Source organism: Sminthopsis crassicaudata, chromosome 5 (assembly GCF_048593235.1).
Source record: "Sminthopsis crassicaudata isolate SCR6 chromosome 5, ASM4859323v1, whole genome shotgun sequence".
In the NCBI taxonomy this organism is placed as follows: domain Eukaryota; kingdom Metazoa; phylum Chordata; class Mammalia; order Dasyuromorphia; family Dasyuridae; genus Sminthopsis; species Sminthopsis crassicaudata.
Genome location: NC_133621.1, coordinates 283,174,253 through 283,192,205, shown reverse-complemented (window position 1 = coordinate 283,192,205; position 17,953 = coordinate 283,174,253). Strand labels below are relative to the sequence as shown.

General features: G+C 38.8%; 1 protein-coding gene across 2 annotated transcripts in view; it reads left to right on the top strand.

Moving 5' to 3' along the window:
• The first annotated feature begins 537 nt into the window (after positions 1–537).
• CDK17 (cyclin dependent kinase 17) overlaps positions 538–17,953 on the top strand; it is a 142,228-nt gene continuing 124,812 nt past the window's right edge. Inside the window, exon 1 of one of the 2 annotated variants that reach the window (XM_074271316.1) lies at positions 538–750. The gene's annotated coding sequence lies outside the window, so the exon portion shown is untranslated. The remainder of the gene's footprint in view (positions 751–17,953) is intronic. The other variant, XM_074271315.1, reaches the window with a different exon arrangement.

Sequence of the window (17,953 nt, the reverse complement as noted above, 5' to 3'; positions counted from 1 at the left end):
GGCTTCCGGAGACCCTACCAATATATCACGTTAACTTCTTTAAGTTTCAGTTTCCCCGTCTGTAAAATGAAGGATTGGGGCCCCATGTGTTTTATTACAAATTATTTCCCTCCGGGGCCCGGATGCCGGTCCCGATCTATAGCGGGTGGTGGGCTCCACAGCCTCAGGAGCTCTCCTGTCCGGACTGTACTGAGCTCTCGCAAGAGCCAGCAGCAAATGCGGCGCTGGGGGCGGGGCGCGCCCGTCTCCCAGGAGACCGCCCCGCCTCTCCCTCCTGCTCCAAGGCCGCGGCCGCTAGGGGTCGCGCTGGTCGCGGCGGTCCCGCTTGGGCTCCCGAGGCCGCGGCAGCTGGTTGGTTCGTTTCCCTCCTCCCCCGCCCCCCCCCACGCTCCCCGCCCTCGCGCCGGGCGGGGGGAGCAGGCGGAGGCGTCCGTCCGTCCGTCGGCGCAGTGCGAACGCGGCCCACGACGCGGGGCCGGAGCGCAGCCCGGAGCTGACGCCGCCCGCCGTCCACCGCCCGCAGGAGCCGCAGGAGCCGCGCCCGCGCCGCTCGGGCACCCGAGCCCAGTCCGCCGCCGCAGCCGTTGTCCGTCGCCGCCGCCCGGCCGCTCTCGGCCGCTCCGGGGCCATGTTGGGCCGGGGGCTCCGTTCGGCGTGACTCGGGGGCCCGAGCCCGCCCCCGCCGGAGAGCCCGGACAGCCGTCGGGGCCGCCCGCCCCCCTCCCTGTCCCCAGCGCCCGGGCTCGGCTGGTAAGTAGGAGGTCCGCGCGGCCTCGGGAGGCAGTGCCGGGCTGGGGCCGCAGGCCCGCGGGCTCGCCTCTTTTTGTTCGCCGCCGTCGCCGCCGCTGCTCCGAGGAGGATCCGCACCCGGGCGGCCACCCGGCATTTCCGGGGGCGGGGGCGGGGTGGAGCCGGGGCGGCCGGCGATCTGTCCGCTCCTCGGTCTGTCCGTCGCGCCCCCGGGCTCGGGGCCGTTTTCTTTCTCTTTGCTGTCCTGCCCGTTCCCTCGCCTGTGCCTGGTCTGGTCTTGCCCCGGCTCTCCCTCTCTTTCCTTTTCCTTCTTTTCCCTTCGCCTGGGTCTTGTCTTTCTTTTCCTTTTTCTTTCCCTCCTGTCTCGTCCCTTTTCCCTTTCTCTTTGCCTGTCTTTTCCTTTTTTCTCCTTTCCTTGCCTTTCTCTATCGTCTCCCTTTGCTTCCCTTCCTCTGGGTCTTACCTTTCTTTTCCCTCTCCCTTTCCTTCTCTGGCTTGTCCCTGTTCTTCTCCCCTTTGTCCCTTCCCTTCCCTTTGCCTGGGTCTCCCCTTTGCTTTTCTTTCTCTTTCCCTTCTCGTTCTTGCCCCCTTCCCTTCCCCTTTTGCAGTCTTTCTTTTTCCTTCTCTTCTCGGTCTCTTTCCCGGGGATTTCCTTCCCTGTCCTTTCCATTTCTTTTCCGCTTTCCCCTTTCCAGTCCCTTCCTTGTTTCTCCTGCCCCTTTCCCTTTCCCGGACTCTTTCCTCCTTTCTCCTTTTCCTTGTCACTTTCCTGGCCCGTTCTCCCTCCCCCGCCTCAGTTTCTAACATAAAATGAGGGGTCCGGACCAGATGATCCCTCAGGTCTCTACTCCTGAGGTCCTTCCTTGCCTTGACTCCCTGCGCCTGCCACCTCGTCTTCTTCCTTCCGTCTCCCCGTGGGGAGGTGGCCCCCGAGGGACGGAGGAGGAGCTGGAAAGGCCCCCGGCTCGCTAACGCTGGCCTCCCAGAGGAGGTGGAGGAGGGGGCAGCCGGGCCGAGACGGAGGCGGGGGAAGAAAGGAAGTGGCAGGCCCGGCCCCTGGGGACCCGAGAGCTCCCTGGCCTCCGGAGGAGGAAAGGGGAGTGCGCTTCCAGCTCTCAGGAGAAGGTGGGGAAGGAGGACGGAGCACCCAGACAAAGCTGAGGGCCACCCGTGGGCTCTCCTCCGCGAGTCCTCCCCCAGCTCCGTGCCCGGCCCAGGCCGGGGAGACCTGAGGGACACCTAAGAAACCGTGCGGAGGAAGAGCGCCATGTGGTGCCAGAACACGCAGATCCGCGGCCGTTACTTTTTATTCTTAGGTTTTTAAGCGCCAGTGTTTTATAAAAGCTCTCTGTTTCCTCTTTACCCTCCCACACACTGACACATTCGTTCTCATCCGGACTTTCCCTCTTTTTTCTTCTTCCTATTTCTGGGCTCACCCACTCCTTGACTCCTCGGAGGAGCAGAATTTTTGCCTCCAGAGCTTTAGGTTAGCTAATGACAGGATGCTTGTGCTTGTGCTGACCCCGAAGCGCCGCGAACTCTTCTCTTCCTCCCCCCTCTTCCTTTTTGAGGTCTGTAATATCACATGGACTCGATATAGGTTGTACAGCGCACATAGGCAAAACATTCTGTCATATTAGTCATATTGTGAAAGAAAACAGAGACCAAAAGAACAAATCAGAAAAATAAAGTTTAAAGTAATAGGATGCTTCAGTTGGTGTTCAGGTGCCACCAGTTCTTTCTTTGGTGATGGATAGCATTTTTTTATAAATCCTTCAGAGTTGCTTTGGGCCATATTGCTGAGAATAGCTTAAGTCATTCACGGTTATCATCTTACCATACTGCTGTTACTTTGTACATAGTACATTTCACTTGGCATTAGCTCTTGTAAGTGCAGGTTTTTCTGAGAGCATCCTGTTCATCATATCTTTTAACACAATAGTATTCTATCACAATCACAGCACAATTTGTTTAGCTGTTCTCCTATTCAGGGGCATGCCCCCGATTTCCAATTCCCTGCTACCAGAAAAGAGCTGCTATAAATATTTCTGTATGTATAGCTCCTTTTTCCCCTTGGTTTTTCATCTCTTTTTGTATACAGAGCTAGTGGTGGCACTGCTCTGCACAAAGGATATGCATAGTTTTATAGCTCTTTGGGCATATCTCCAAATTGCTCTGAAGAATGGTTGAATAAGCCCACGTCTCCACCAACAATGCGTTAATGTCTCATTTTTCCCACATCTCCCTGACATGTCATTCTCCTTTTCTGTTCTTATTAACACATGTAGTAGGTAATGCCTCAGAATTGTTTCAAATTTGCATTCCTCCAATCAGTAGTAATTTAGAGCATCTTCTCATGGCTATACATAGCTTTTTGTTTATTTCATCTGAACACTGTTTATATCTCTTTATCATCATTTGGGAAATAATTCCTATTTTTATATATTTGGCTCATTCTCTATATATCTGAGAAATGAGGTTTTAGCTTCAGATATTTTTTTCACAGTTTTGGTTACTAAATGCATTTCTCCCCCTCCCCTCCCATTTATTCTATTCTTTCTCTTCTTTCACCCTATTCCTCCTCAAAAGTGTTTTGCTTCTGACTGCTCAGCCCATAAAAGTTTATCCTCCCAACTGCCCAATAAGGAGAAAGTTTTTTATAAGTTGCAAATATCATCTTTCCATGTAGAAATGTAAACAGTTAACCTTACTAAGTCTCATGATGTTTTCATTCCTGTTTACCTCTTTGTGTCTTGAGTCTTATATTTGAGAGTCAAATTTTCTATTCAGCTCTAGTCTTTTTATTAAGAATGTTTGAAAGTCCTCTATTTCATTGATTGTCCATTTCTCTATCCCTCCCCCCTTCCAAGGATTATACTCAGTTTTGCTGGGTAGGTGATTCTTTGCTGTAATCCTAATTACTTTGCCCACCAGAGTATCATGTTCTAAAGCCCTCAGATCCCTTAAAGTTGAAGCTGCTAAATCTTGTGTTACCCTGACTGTGGCTTCACAATATGTAAATTGTTTTCTTTCTGCCTTGCTTGTAATGTTTTTTCCTTGACCTGGGAGCTCTGGAATTTGTCTGTAATATTCCTGGGAGTTTTCATTTTGCCATCTCTTTCAGGAGGTGATGTGAGTCATTTCTTTCAATTTTTATTTTACTCTTTGGTTCTAGAATATTAGGTCAGTTTTCCTTAGTAATTTCTTGAAAGATGATATTCTTAGGCTCCTTTTTTGATCATGGCTTTCAGGTAGTCAATTAATTTAAAAATTATTTCTCCCTACTGTTTTCCAGGCTACTTGTTTTTCCATTGAGATTTCAAATTGTCATCTGTTTTTTAATTGGTGTATTTTTTCTTGATTTGTCATAAAATTATTAGCTATCTTTAACACCTTTTTTTTTTAAGGAATTATTTTCTTCAATGAGCTTTTGCACCTCCTTTTCCATTTGGCCAATTCTGCTTTTCAAAGCATTCTTCTCATTGATTTTGTGTGTGTGTGTGTGTGTGTGTGTGTGTGTGTGTGTGTGTGTGTGTGATCATTTGGCCTAGATTTTTTCAGTGTTATTTTCTTCAATATGTTTTGTGTCTTCTTTACCAAGCTGTTTTTTCATGATTTTTTTGCATCACTCTCAATTCTCTTCCCAATTTTTCTTTTATTTCTCTTACTTGATTTTCAGAATCAGTTTTGAGCTCTTCTGTGTCCTGAAAGCAATTCATATTTTTCTTTTAGGCTTGTGTGTTGGAGCCTTACTGTTTGTTCATTTGCCCAGCTGAAATATTGACATTTAACTCTTTGTTAAATCAGGGCTCTGCTTCCAGGGTGGAAGGTGCACAGTTGCAAATGTCAGAGATTTTGTGTAGCAGTTTTCAGAGAAATTTTTAGTTTTCAGTTCTTCTAAGCTGGTACGATCAGCTAGAGAGCTGTCAGGTAAAGAAGAGGTGTTTTTATTCCTGCTGGCCTATGCTCTGGTCTGTCAAGGACCCCAAATGCTCTCTTTCCTGGAACTCTGCTGAAAGTCCCTGCTCCATTATGGTTGCAAGCAAGTACTAGTGTTCCTCCTTGCCATGGGACTGCCACCCAGGACTTTGACTCAGATTTGAGAATGGGCAAAGCAATAGAGTTTAGTTCCCAGTGCCAGCAGAGACCCCTGAAATCTCCTTCTGATCAGCTGTTCATCCCTTCCGGCCTTGAGATCTTCATATAGAAAAAAATGTTTACTAACCCCTTGCCCTGAATCAGCCATATGTCTGTGTTAGTGCTTCTGAACATATATCTTCAGCTTTGCTGTAGCAACCACTTTATTCAGATAATTTTACAAGGTGCAGAGGTGGTACTGCTTATATTGAATCTTAGATATTTCTGAAGGCAGCCAAGTCTCTTACTGACAGCAAAATTGCTTCATTTAATGAGAAAATGCCGGTGCCCATCAGGTAGGAGGAAAATTTAAATAGAATGTTAAAAGCCTTTTATTCTTTTTTGGTAGGATAAAACCTTCAGGAAAACTGGAATTCAGATTAAATTAAGTATTTTTTTTAAAAGATAAATTGGAACCAGTTTTGTTCTGTGCTTATTTAATGGTCTAAAGATATGATTTTAAGCAGAGATGCTGCTTTTCTTGTTGAAATCGTCTTATCTTTGTGATTGCACCATTTATGTATTTTGAAATACATAAATGTCCCTTTAAGTAGGAAGGACCTACATTTTTAGTTTATAGCTTGATTCTTGAAACTCCAAGGTATTTCATAAGGTAAAAGTGTTAATATCTTGATTTCCTAAATATAAGTGAAAAGATATGACACTAAAAACTCTAATAGACCTGTTTGAAGTATAGAAGCTACTATGTTGTTGACATTAATATGAAAACGTTTATATTATGTAACTGTTGCTTTTAAGAAATTGAATCTTTCAGAACCCTAGTCAAAAAAAAAATTGGCTTGTGTTTTAGCCTGGGGGATCTGTTAACTGATTTTTCTCAAGCTAAGAATTTCTTTTTCTATTTTATAATTCCCTTTTCCTACCTCCTTCCCAGTTTTAAGGTCTGTATTGATATGGCAGATTAGGACATGTTAATGTTCAGGGCAACTTGTGTGTGTGTTGAAAGGTAGTAGTTTGGGAGTAGATTAGAACACAGTTTTTTTCTCCTTTCTTTGAAGGATCATCAAAGTTAAAGACATGCTAATTTCTTAAATTGCCTATTACTAAAGAGAACAATTAAGCTTTTAGTAAAAAATATTTAATTTATTCTTTTCCTTAAGACCAAACCTAATGTCCTAAAATTTTGTCAGGTATTTTAAACAATCCAGCCTGACAAGTGCGTTTTGCTGTTGAATAAAACAAGATTTGTTTTGGAAAGATTCAGAATCCTGAGCTTTGTTAAAACAATTAGCTTTTAAAATATGTTCTTGAAAATAATAGGGTTAAGAGGAATTTTCATTTTCTTTGTGCTGCAGCTCAAAAACATCATTCTTGTTATATGCCTTGTATATTCATAGATGCTTCATCACTGTTCATTTAAATGATATTTTAGTTTTGAAATATTAATGCTCCCCTGCTGTGGACAGTTGATAGCATTTAGGAACAAGCTTCTTTTCTCTCTCTGGGCTTTCTTATTTTGTCTTCTTTTTGCCAGTTTTTTCTTCTTTCCATCTTGGTAACTTGAGTGTATTATCAGGAAAAAAAAGTAAACATTTTATTATGAAGAGTAAGCTTTCAATAGAACCACAAACTAGATGGCTAGTGAAAGTGATGATGAAATGCTACTTTGATGTGTTTAGCATTTAATTCTCAGATCATTACACTATTTTTCTTCTCCACTAAAGCATTTTCTTTGTTATTGGGTAGTAATAATGAATATGTATAAGACTTGCCTTCCTAAAGCTTGGTTGGTAATTACTGATGGAGGCCTTAGTGTTCAGTTTAGCTGCAGCAGCAGCAACACATCTGTGTTTCTATGTTTGTAACTTGGTTAATGGAGCTATTGCTGGCTTGTAAATGTTTCCTATTAAACTTGAAGATGAAATATGTATTTTTTTTCTTTTCCTATCTAATGGAGAGGAGTTTTAGTTACCTTTGCATTTCATATAGCTTTTGATAACATGGAACTTAATAAAAGTTATATCAAGGTACATTTTAACTTAATGATTATGACATAGCTTAGAAGATTGAAAACAAGCAACCTCTTAATTGCTTTTTTTTTTTAATCATGCTTGTCATTTGTATCATTATTAATCATATCCAATTCCTGAAAAATATAACAACAGGGACAGTTAGGTGGTGAAAGGGATAGAGCATCAGCCTTGAAGTCTGGAGGACCTGAGTTTAAATGTGGCCTCAGACACTTAACACCTCCTAGCTGTGTGACCCTGGGCAAGTCACTTAAACCCAATTGCCTTAGCCAAAAAAAAAACAAAAAAGAAAGAAAGAAAAAGAAAAAAAAAAAAGAAAAGGAAAATATGACAGCAGAAAGAACTTTGATCTTTGGATTAAAAATAACAGGCCAAAGCATAAAAGTTGTGTTCACCAAAGGTGTCTATCAATGCTTTGAGGGATTCCCTGTAGATGATGAGGTCCTCGGAATATAGTCTTGTTTGCAAGTGACTTGGGCTGGTGACATTAAGGTCAAGTACTTGCAGAGCCTCCTAATTTAGATCCATAATCTCTCAAAGTTTAGTCCAACTATTCAGGTCTCTCTGTGTCTCCATTTGCCTCTCTTTCAAATCTATCATCTACACATTTGACAGATTTTTAATATTCCTAAGACACGGCCTTGACTATGCTATTTTCTTGTTTTAAAATGTCTTCAATGACTCCCTTTTGCTTTTAGGATAAAATACTCTTTACTTAGTCTGGTATTTAACCATCTCTTTGACCTGCTTTTCCAGGCATTTCTTTTAGCCCAATTGACCTGTTCCCTGTTCCCAAACCTAGCTTGCTATCTCTTGTCTCCATGCCTTTACCCAGATTGTCTCTCATTCTTAGAATAAGCAACTTCTTCATTCCCAACTCCAGGAATCTGTAGTTTCCTTTGAGTAGGCATGCTTCTTCCTGCTTTCATGTGTCCCCCAATTAGTGGTTACTGAACTCCTTAGTTATTTTATGTGTACCTGTTTATTACCCTAATAGAGATTAAGCTCATTGAGGGTAGGGGCTGTTTTATTTTTTCCTTTGTATGCCCAGTCTCTAAATGCCTTACACACAGCAGGTACTTAATCAATACTTATTGAATTGAATGCCCAGTTGGACACAGCTGGCTTCTCAGGACTTAGATCTTAGACAGATCCTCTAGATGGATGGTAGATACCCTGAAGCTATAGGATACTAGTTGGATGATCTTGGAGAAACTCCTCAGTCCTCCTAATGGCTCCAAACTTCTCCCTGCACCACTCATTCCTCCAGGCCCTGATGATGTGTTGTCTATGAAACATGAGTGAGCAATCTTGGGCTCTAAAGAGCTAAAGCAGTGTAAGGGTCCTTTAAATGGGCGGCCACAGTGCAACAGGAGATTTAAGTGGCCCAGAAGTAATCTCTGTGGATATAGGACTGCCTTGTGGGTGAGATCCTGGCCATATTGAGATAGCTTTGTAATGGGTGACGGCTCTCTCGCTAGGTGGCTGTGTATGTGAGACCTCACAGGCCCTTTATAAGCCCACTGCTTGCAGCCAGTCGCTCTCTTTAACCTGGCTCCCTAGCCTGGGGTAGCTGAGCCAAGCTGATGGATAGCCCAGAGAGGTAAGGAGTTTGGTAGTGAACACGTGGCTCTTCAGACCAGGTGTTCATTAAGGAGCTAACAAGTCAGGGCATTATGTGAATAGATATAATAAAGGCTTTTAAGATTACACGTGGCTGTTCTTGAGTGTGCTACCGTTTATTAAACTATAGATTCAAGAAATTGTGGCCAGAGACCTTTGAAGGCCTCAGAAGAGGCGAGCCGGGTAGAGTTGACACTGCAAAGGTACTCTGTTGGGCCTAGGACAGACTAGTAATTGTAACTGCCAGGAGGGCATGTTACACCTCAGGAGTCATAAATACATCTCTGCCAGTGGGTAGTAGCATATTAATCATAAAAGATAGCTCAGGAGAAGTGGGCATGAGAAATAATCAGGAAAATGCAAGAGTTGGTAAGTGGTAGGCCACTCATGGGTGACCTGCCAGCTCTCTTGGTGTCCATGCTTTGTCAAGGAAAGGTCCCTAGTATAGTGGGTGAGTCTTCTGGAGGAATTCTGGAAAATCAGGGATAGGAGTATTCCAGTATAAGGAGGTGATAAAAATGGCTTGAATTGTTCTCTTGGAGGGCAGTACCAAATGTTGCATTCAGTCTGCTAAATTTGCATTTTATTTTTCTTTCAAAATTAAAATGGAAAATGCTTACTAAGCTTTTTGTCTTTTTCCCCTCTGGAAATTTCTATTCACAAAAGTAGTTTCCCACAAAGTATTTGTTATAAAATACTAAATGGACAAAACAGAATCAGAAGATGTACAGATCATCTGTATAGATCATTGTTTATAAAGAGGAAACTGAGGTTCAAAGTAAGAAGAGATTTTCAGTGGAACTGTGGTCCTTGAACTCCAAATTGTGTATGTGTGTGTGTTTAAACCATATTGTACTTTAGCATCAGAATGGATTTTCTCTTTCCTTTTTTATGCGGATAGGGGAAACTTTCACTTTGCAGTGTTTGGGGAGATTAAGGGAAAGATAATGACTTCTAGGAAAGTCCCAGACCATATGAAGAGGTCACTCACTGCTGTACCTAGGTGCCCCACTGGAAGTTCTAGCACACCTCAGAGAAAAGAGAAGGGCTACAGCATCAGATTTTGTCGACTGCTAAGTAAAAACTTACTCTGAGCTCCCTTCCAGTCCTTAAATTTCCATTATTCTGAGTTGTCTTTGAAGATCATTCTTCTATACTGGTTGAAGGTCTCCTTTATAATAGGTATCATAATGTTTTGAAATGTTGTGCCTGAGAACATAACTTGAAACACTACAGAGCCAATACTCATATAAAAATGTATCCCATAAATGCTGTAGTTTTTATATACATTAACAGTGTACTTTTGCTGCCTTCTAGATAATTTATTTTGCAACGTATTACTGCACAGTTGTAAATAACATGTACTATAACATCACTTTCAGTTATGTGTAAAGAAATAAATTAATTTTAAAAAATGTTGTGCCTATTGGTGAATGTGTTTTTACTTTTCATGTTGGGAGGAGGTGAAAGTAGTAGTCATATTTATTTTTGGTCTTTCAATCACTCACCACGGGTGATGTCTTGAAATTTGATGATTAAAAGTCCAATTTTTAAACATTAATATAATTTGCATTGTGTAATAAGCTAAATGGAGATGATGGTTAAAATTCCAATTTTTTTTGCTTTAATATTTTTATGAATATTAACAGTTTTTTAAATTGAGTTAACCCTAAGTTTTATGATAAATTCCTTAAGATAATAAATATTCAGTAATTATACTATATAAAATCCATTCAGTAGAGTACTGTGGTTGGTGTTGGAGGAAATATAATATTTATTTAACACTAATGCCGGGGCCTCATGGAGTTTATAGTGGTATAAAGAAGATATATAAGGGAACATTTATTGAAATGGATGATTTCATTGTGATATGGAGGAGTCTCTCCTCCCTCTTTTTTCCCCTCCCTCCTTGAAAGCTGGGCTGACAAGTTTGATTTGAATGGACTGATGGAAGACTTCTAGTCTTGCATCATTTTTGGACTCCGTTTTGTTCCCAAATGAGGGGTGAATAGATACATATACAAATATGTGAGTATGTACCTATACACACAGGTGTGTATATGTATTTGTGTATGTGTATATATAGATATATATAATTACACATACTATATTATGTATATAGATAGAGATATACATACTGTGTTTAGTCTTTAGAGCTGTAAAAAGGATGATAATACTATATGGGACTTGAAAAGATGAAGTGAATACACTATGAGCTTGAGGAAAAGCTGAGGTATCAGCTAGCTGTGAGTTCTTTTGGTTTTCAGCCAGTAGCAGTTCTTCCCCCCCTCCTCAGATGATTTGATTGAGCTGTCTTAGATGATTCATAAGAGGATATATGGACAGTATTGAAGGCTCAAAATGGATAGTATTGAATGTTTTGCAATCTTGATCATTAAATGTTATTTCCATGTGGCAAAATTAAGACACACTGAAGTGTCAAAGAATACCACTTGAATAACCATACCAAATGGCAGTGTTATCAAAGTTAATTTTTATGCCATTATTTGTAGGAAATGCCCAAATAATAATGCCATCCGAAAATATTATCATTCCAGTTTTGGGGGACACTATCTTCCAAACTAATTAAAATGATAGCATGTACATTATAAATTTCCTAGCATCTATACTGTTTGGAGGATTTTTTTTTTTTTTTTTACTCAGTTATTAAAATAGATTTTGAATTCTTCAAAGAAGAAAGCATTTTTTTAAATTTTAAGAGATTATTTGTATTCTTTTTTTTTTGGAGGGGGGTTTAAAATGACTTGAGTAACGGTCTACTTAATCAGTAATTGCTTTTTTATTTTTATTTTTGGCAAGGCAATTGGGATTATTAAGTGACTTGCCTAAGGTCACACAACTAGGACAGGTTAAGTGTGTCTGAAGTGGGGTTTGAACTCAGGTCCTCCTGATTTCAGAGCTGGTACTCTATCCACTGTGCCTTTTAGCTGCCCCACAGTAATTACTTCTTAAATAGCTGTTTCCCCCAGCATTGTTTCCCCACAATGTTGATAAAAGAACATATGATTTCTGTTATCTAGGAGCCTACTTTTTGCAGTATGAAATAATAAGACTTCATCCATTTACTACTTGTCAGTCTGACAATCTCACCTATGTGGAATGTAGCCAAAAACCAGAAAAGGAAACAAGACTCTCAACAGACAAAACAGAAAAAAAGCCATACTAAAACTGGTGAAACTTGCTCATAGGAAAGCCCCTGATGCTCCTTTTATGCTTCATTTGCCCCAAATATTAACAAAATGATAGGGTTTGGATGTGTTTTGTAGATTGGAATAATGTAGAGAATTCACAGTATGACATCTTGGGCTGTGGTGCCTCATCTCTTGTTTGATGATGTTCCTTTGGGCTGGGGGAGAGGGGAGGAGGGCTTGCATACATTAAGGACCTTTCTTTATTTCCCTTGGGCACCAATTCTCTTAGTGGTTTGTTTTTTTTTTCCTCCCTGTTATTTCCTGTATAAAAGGTCATTACCCTTTGCAAAAACAACCACCACCACCAAAAATAAAATAAAATAAAACCTAAAGAATTAGCAGTCACAGAAAAGGACTTAACATAATTGCTAACATAAATAAGCTCTTAAAATAAATGCTTATTGCTTGATTGACTAATACATGTCTTTCCAAAATAATTAAAATAAAAATTGTTGCTTAAAGTGATAAACAACTCAGTTACCTGCGTTACCTTAATGAAGAGACATATTCCTTGGGGATTTCAGATAGCTAAAGTTTAATTGTATATAATTATTTGCAAAATTGTACAGTGTATACTAGAAGTGATGTCAGTGTTAGAAGGGCTTTTGAAGCTTTTAGTGGGTAGGGAAAGATGTCATTGAAAAAGGAGCAGTGGAGGAGAACCCTGAAGCTTGACTAGAAGTTGGATTTTATCCCTGGGAATATTAATATAGAATATCCTTTGGTGTCTGATGAAACAAAAGTTTTAGATAAGACAAATTCCCTGTCTTCATGGAGCTTAAAACCACACTAAGACTTTTAGAGCATCTTATATACAAGATGACTAGAAAACAGCTAAGAGGAATAGATGAATGAGAGGTAGATGTCAAATGTCTTGTGTGTTTTGAATCTTTTAGAAAAGAATTAGTATTAAGATGTAAAAATCCAGTTAGAAGAGCAACAGAATTCTGAGAGCTGGAATGAATCATTCAGTGTCAGCAGTAAGAATCGAACGCCTAACCAAATCTAGTTCTACAGCTATACTACTTAAATAGACACTCCTTGAAGTTAACGGCATAACTGAACTTTGTGCGAGTAGGACAATGCCTTCTCATGCAATATTAGGAATGGGGAGGGGAGAGTGTCTGTGTATATACAGGCAATCCACCACATACTTTTTTTTTTTTTTTAATTAAATTATAGTAATTAAGTACAGAACTTAGTTTATAGTCCTTGTTTTTTTTTTTTTTTTTTTTTTTTTTTTTGTTTTGTTTTTTAAGATTCTTTATAGGGTAGCTAACCTTTTAAAAATTACATCTCTGCTATAGTGGGTGTGATTTAAATATGAGATTTACTAACACTATATCTGTTTGTCTCAAGTTATTCTACTATGATAATCATTTTCATTGCTGACATTTTATTAAAATGAATTTTCATACTTTCTCGTCTTCACTTTTTTTCTGTAAAGATAGCATTACTCCTTGACTAAGTATTTTATTTAAAGAATTAAAGAAAATAAACAATTATTACTTGGTTAAGGAAAATGTCTGAAAGGAGAATCTCTGTGTCTGTTTGGTTAGTAACACAGAGAAAGATTAGTAACCTTTAGTCACTCAACATCATTGTGATATTTTGTGCTAAAGCATTTACTTAAAAACACAGAATAGTGGACTTTGGAGAGCATCTAATCCTAACTAATTCTCAGAGAGTTATGTGTGTATATATACAGTCCTGAAGCCTAGGAAATGACAAATTTGGCAAATGATTGAATATATAGGGAAGATGAGAATGAGGAGTTGAGTGTGACTCCTAGGCTGTAACTGAGAAATTTGAAGAATGGTTGAGTATCTTAGGGGAAAAAAAAAAAGGAAGAAGAGTGAGAGGGAAGATAATGAGTTCACTTTTGTACTTGTTGCGCTTCAGGTGACTAACTGTCCAGTGGGCATTTGATACTGCTGGAGGTTAAGGGAGTGACTGGAATGACAGAGGCAGGATAATTAAACACAAGGGAGTGACAACTCTGGCAGGCCCCAGTTTGTTCACTCATAGTTCAATTGATGGGCTCTCATTTTGTTGCCAATTTATTGCTACTACAAACAAGTTTTACACGTGTTATGTGTTGTTTCTCCTTATGTCAACCCTTTGAGAGAGAGGCAACTGTCTTTGTATCACTGGTGTTTAGTAAAATGATTTGCATATGGTATGTGTTCAGTAAATAAATGTTGAATTCAGTTATAAAATGAGAGTCCTTTGTATCTGTTAAAGATAGTAAATGTATTCTTCCTTCATATGAAGCCCACAAAAATCCTTTGGTTTAATTTAAATTCATCTTTCTTTGACACAGTGAGCATTTCAGAATTTTTTTATGACCTTTCATATGAATTATATTTCTTCAGGGCAACCTTTTAACTTGTTCTCTCGACCCCCCCCCCCCTTTTGAAGATTTACAATTTTAAAAAAACCTTTTCTTTTTCAGTTTCTTAATCCTCTTTGAAATCTGGTGATCAGAACTAGGCTTAATAGATGCAAGATATGGTGGAAAGATTATTTCCTGGTTTTTAAATGCTATATATTGATTGGAAGACTTGAGGATATTGGTTTTTGGTTTTGTTTTGTTTTGTTTTGTTTTTTTGGACAATGGCACTATGTTTCTCATCTCTCTTTAGTTTGTCATCAGTAATGAAGCCTCTTTGTGTAGGTGATTCTTAACCATCTTGTTCTGTATTTCTTTTGCTCTTTCTTTTTAAGGGCCTTACACTCATTGGTTTGAGTTATGTCCTAATTTTGATTGGCTTTTTTCTCAAGGTCGTTCAGAATTTTATTTATTTTTTTTAGGACAGTGAGTGGCAAAGTTGATTATTCTTTTGTGTGGGATGGGTGCTAGACCCCTTTTTCCAAATTAACTTATCAGAGACATCTTCAGGTAGAGAGAGAAAGCATTTATTTAGTTCCTGCAGGGAGAGGCCCAGAAACATACCTGGGAACCATTCCAATTCCTGCCATGAGCTCCTGGAACCTGACCAGCTTCCCACTTTTCAGGTTTAAATAATTAAGACCCAAGCCCCTTCATTGGATAGACCAAAAGGAAGTAACCATCCTTGCCCAATGGTCAGCAGTGCTGTCTGCTATCTGCCGGCCTGACTTTAGAGACCATGTGACTTCCTGAAACTTGAGGCCCAAGACCTCATCTTCCTGCTCTGGGTATAGGGATCATGTGACTTAGGTCTAATCTCATGAACTGAGAAAGCTTCATCTAGTCAATCTCATTCACTTTGTAGCACTTATTACAGTGCCTTGGCATAACCAATCAACTGATACAATTATAACTATTTTGTAAAAATTAGAGTTGAGAGATATGTCTGGGGCCATGAGAGATCTTGACTTGCTCTGGTCATATAGCCAGTAATAGTGTCAAAAAGAAAGACTTCCCTGGGTCTTCTTGACTCCAAAGATGGCTCTCTGCCTTCTATGCCACCATTTGCTCATGCAGTAGAGTTCACCAGAGTTAAGTAAAATCTGTAAACATTTATTAAGTGCCTATTATTTGCAAGATATTGTCCTAACATATTTAAATGTACAAAAAAGGGGAAAAGTGAAATGAAACATTGAAATGATTGTGTATATGTAAACTTAAATTTTTGATAGAAAAGACAAGTTACTGACTTACCTTTTCTCAGCCCATTTTTTTGAATTTCTTTGCTGTGTTTTTAATCTTTTTTTTTTTTTAACTGTTGTCTTTAATTATATAGTATATTTAGTTGTGTATTCTAGGCAAGTATGGATTCCTGCCTCCACATATTTTCCATAAATTTCTTCCTATGTGTAGATAATAGATTTTGAAGCCACCCACAAAAATCTTAATCACACTCAAGTTTTGAAAGATCTCTGATTTCAGTGGTATGCATATTCTTACCATTAATAGTCCCCTTTACCCTGCAGTTGATTCTGTGAATTATATAGTTGAGAGAAAAAAGAAGAAAAGGTAGTTGGGCCAGAACTTGAATGTTTTACCACTTGGTAGCACCTGCCACAGCATTTGCTCAATTGGCACAGCCTCAGAGAACCCAGTGTCACTTCACTATATATGATGAAGCATTAGAGTAGAACTTTAGCCTCACTTTGTATTAAATGTTTATTATCATGTATCTGTAAATTTTTTTTTTTGACGATTTTGACTTCTTTAGAATCACTCTTGGCATGATTAGTCTGTCACAAAAGTTTCTGCCAACAAAATCTTGCTCCAGTTGTCTCGTTATGCTATGGAAGTAGCCTGGTATTCTCAAAAGTTATAGGAGAAAAACTCATAGTCCTATAGCTTTCATCAGACTTGAAGGAATGTTTTACCATTTAAACTGGATGGCAGAGTTTCAAGGAACTCTATCATTTGGGCAATAGCAGGTTTTGAAGTTCATTTTCTGTGTTCTAAAGGATTTCATTGAACCAAAATCAAGGAAATTCTTGAAATCAAGAATTCTTGAAGTAATATTATTAGTTTATCTCTATTTGGGACTTATAAAATCTTGTTATCTGGCCTGAGAATCTAAGTGCTATTTCTAGTATTATTTCTATGGAAAAATGTTTCAAGTCCTAAATAGCCAATTCATAGTAAAATTTTTGGAATGTTATCTTTGGTATGTTGGAGATTATTTTTTATAGATGGCTATTTTGTAAATAGTTCTGATTTTTCCTCTTATTATTGCTTAGTTTTACCTAATTTAAATTACTTTAACTTTTCTTTTTGGCTAACACTTAGAAGTCACTCCATGGGTCTCTTTTATTGAAAATAGGCATGTATTGTCAACTTGTTACTTGTGAAGAAGACTTAAATCCCCAGAGTTTTTTATTCTAAAGTCCATTTTTCGTTTCACTGCACTGGAGTGTCTTTCCAGTTGTCCTTCAGCACAGTGCCATCTATTTTCTTCTGTTGATTGATACCTTTTTAGACCTTAGCTTTTGAAATTAGGTTTAGATGGTTAAGTATAGAACAGACTTTGAAAATGGTCCTGAATTTAATGTTTTCCTAGATAAAATGCTTTAAAATAAAGAGGTCAGTCGATTAGAAAACACTGTAAGTATTTATTTCATTGTAATGTGAATTGTTTAAAAAGGTCAACAGGAAGCTCTTGGATATTGTAGGATGCTTTGTATTTTGAGCCCCATAATCATGTTAGTTGTTAATCACTTCAGTTTTAAAAAATACTAACGTGTGGCCTATTGTTAACTTGCAGACTAGTCATTCTCTATTATTAACTTGTATTCTGTTCAATTGTATTGTTTTCTCCTATTTGTATTATTATTTTATGCAGAAATGAATATTTTTCCCAATCTGAATTGCAATTGTTTTTTGTTCATTCTTTTAATTCATCTGTAATCTGTCTAACTGCTTCTGTACTATATTTTTCAGATCTTTTTAAGAGTTCTTTGAAAAGATGGAGTCTCTTTCACTATGCTGGTCTCTGCAAATTTAATGAACTCCTTTCTTTTTCTAGCCCAAGAAACTGGAGCTAATGCTCCTTGTTGTAAATCTTTCTACATATTATTTAGTTCATTATGTTGCTAGTTTCACTGAATTTTTTCTATTCTTTTGGATGAAACATTGTATACTTAGGCCGAGTTTCAAGGAAGATTTAAAGAGATACTACCTAACAGTGCCTATTCATAAGCATCTGTAAAATTGAAAATAAAAGGTGATTTGAAGTCTAATTCTCAGCCCCATCTAGAAGTTGATAGTCTCTTTTTGTTTGGGGAATTAGCCCTAACTTGGAACAATTAGTATAACTTCTACTTTTTTTAAATGAGAATTTGTGTTAGCCCCAACAATATTGCAAAATGGAAATCCAGTACTTTAGCTTTAATCAGTTATGTCTTGTTTTACTTTAAATTGTGTAGTGAATAAGACATTCGTATTAAAAGCTCATGTTAAACTGGGAAATTAAGAAAGAAACTTAAACCTACCTTATATACTTGACACATGCATATCAACATACATAGTATGGGTTATGCTAGATAGCACCTGAAGTCTTTTCCTGCTCAGATGTTCTGAGAATTCTTCAGGATGAAGTGTGGAGAAGTAATCATACCTTTGAAATACATATATATCACAGAGGTGGCCCAGCAAAGGGTCAGAATAGTGATTTCTTTGTAATTGAATGGTACAGTGTACAGAGGCTCTCTCTACTGCTAAATAAAAGGGAGAAAATCATTATAGGTTCAAAGAGATAGTTCAAGACTAACTTGTATAGACAGTTCTCACTTTATACA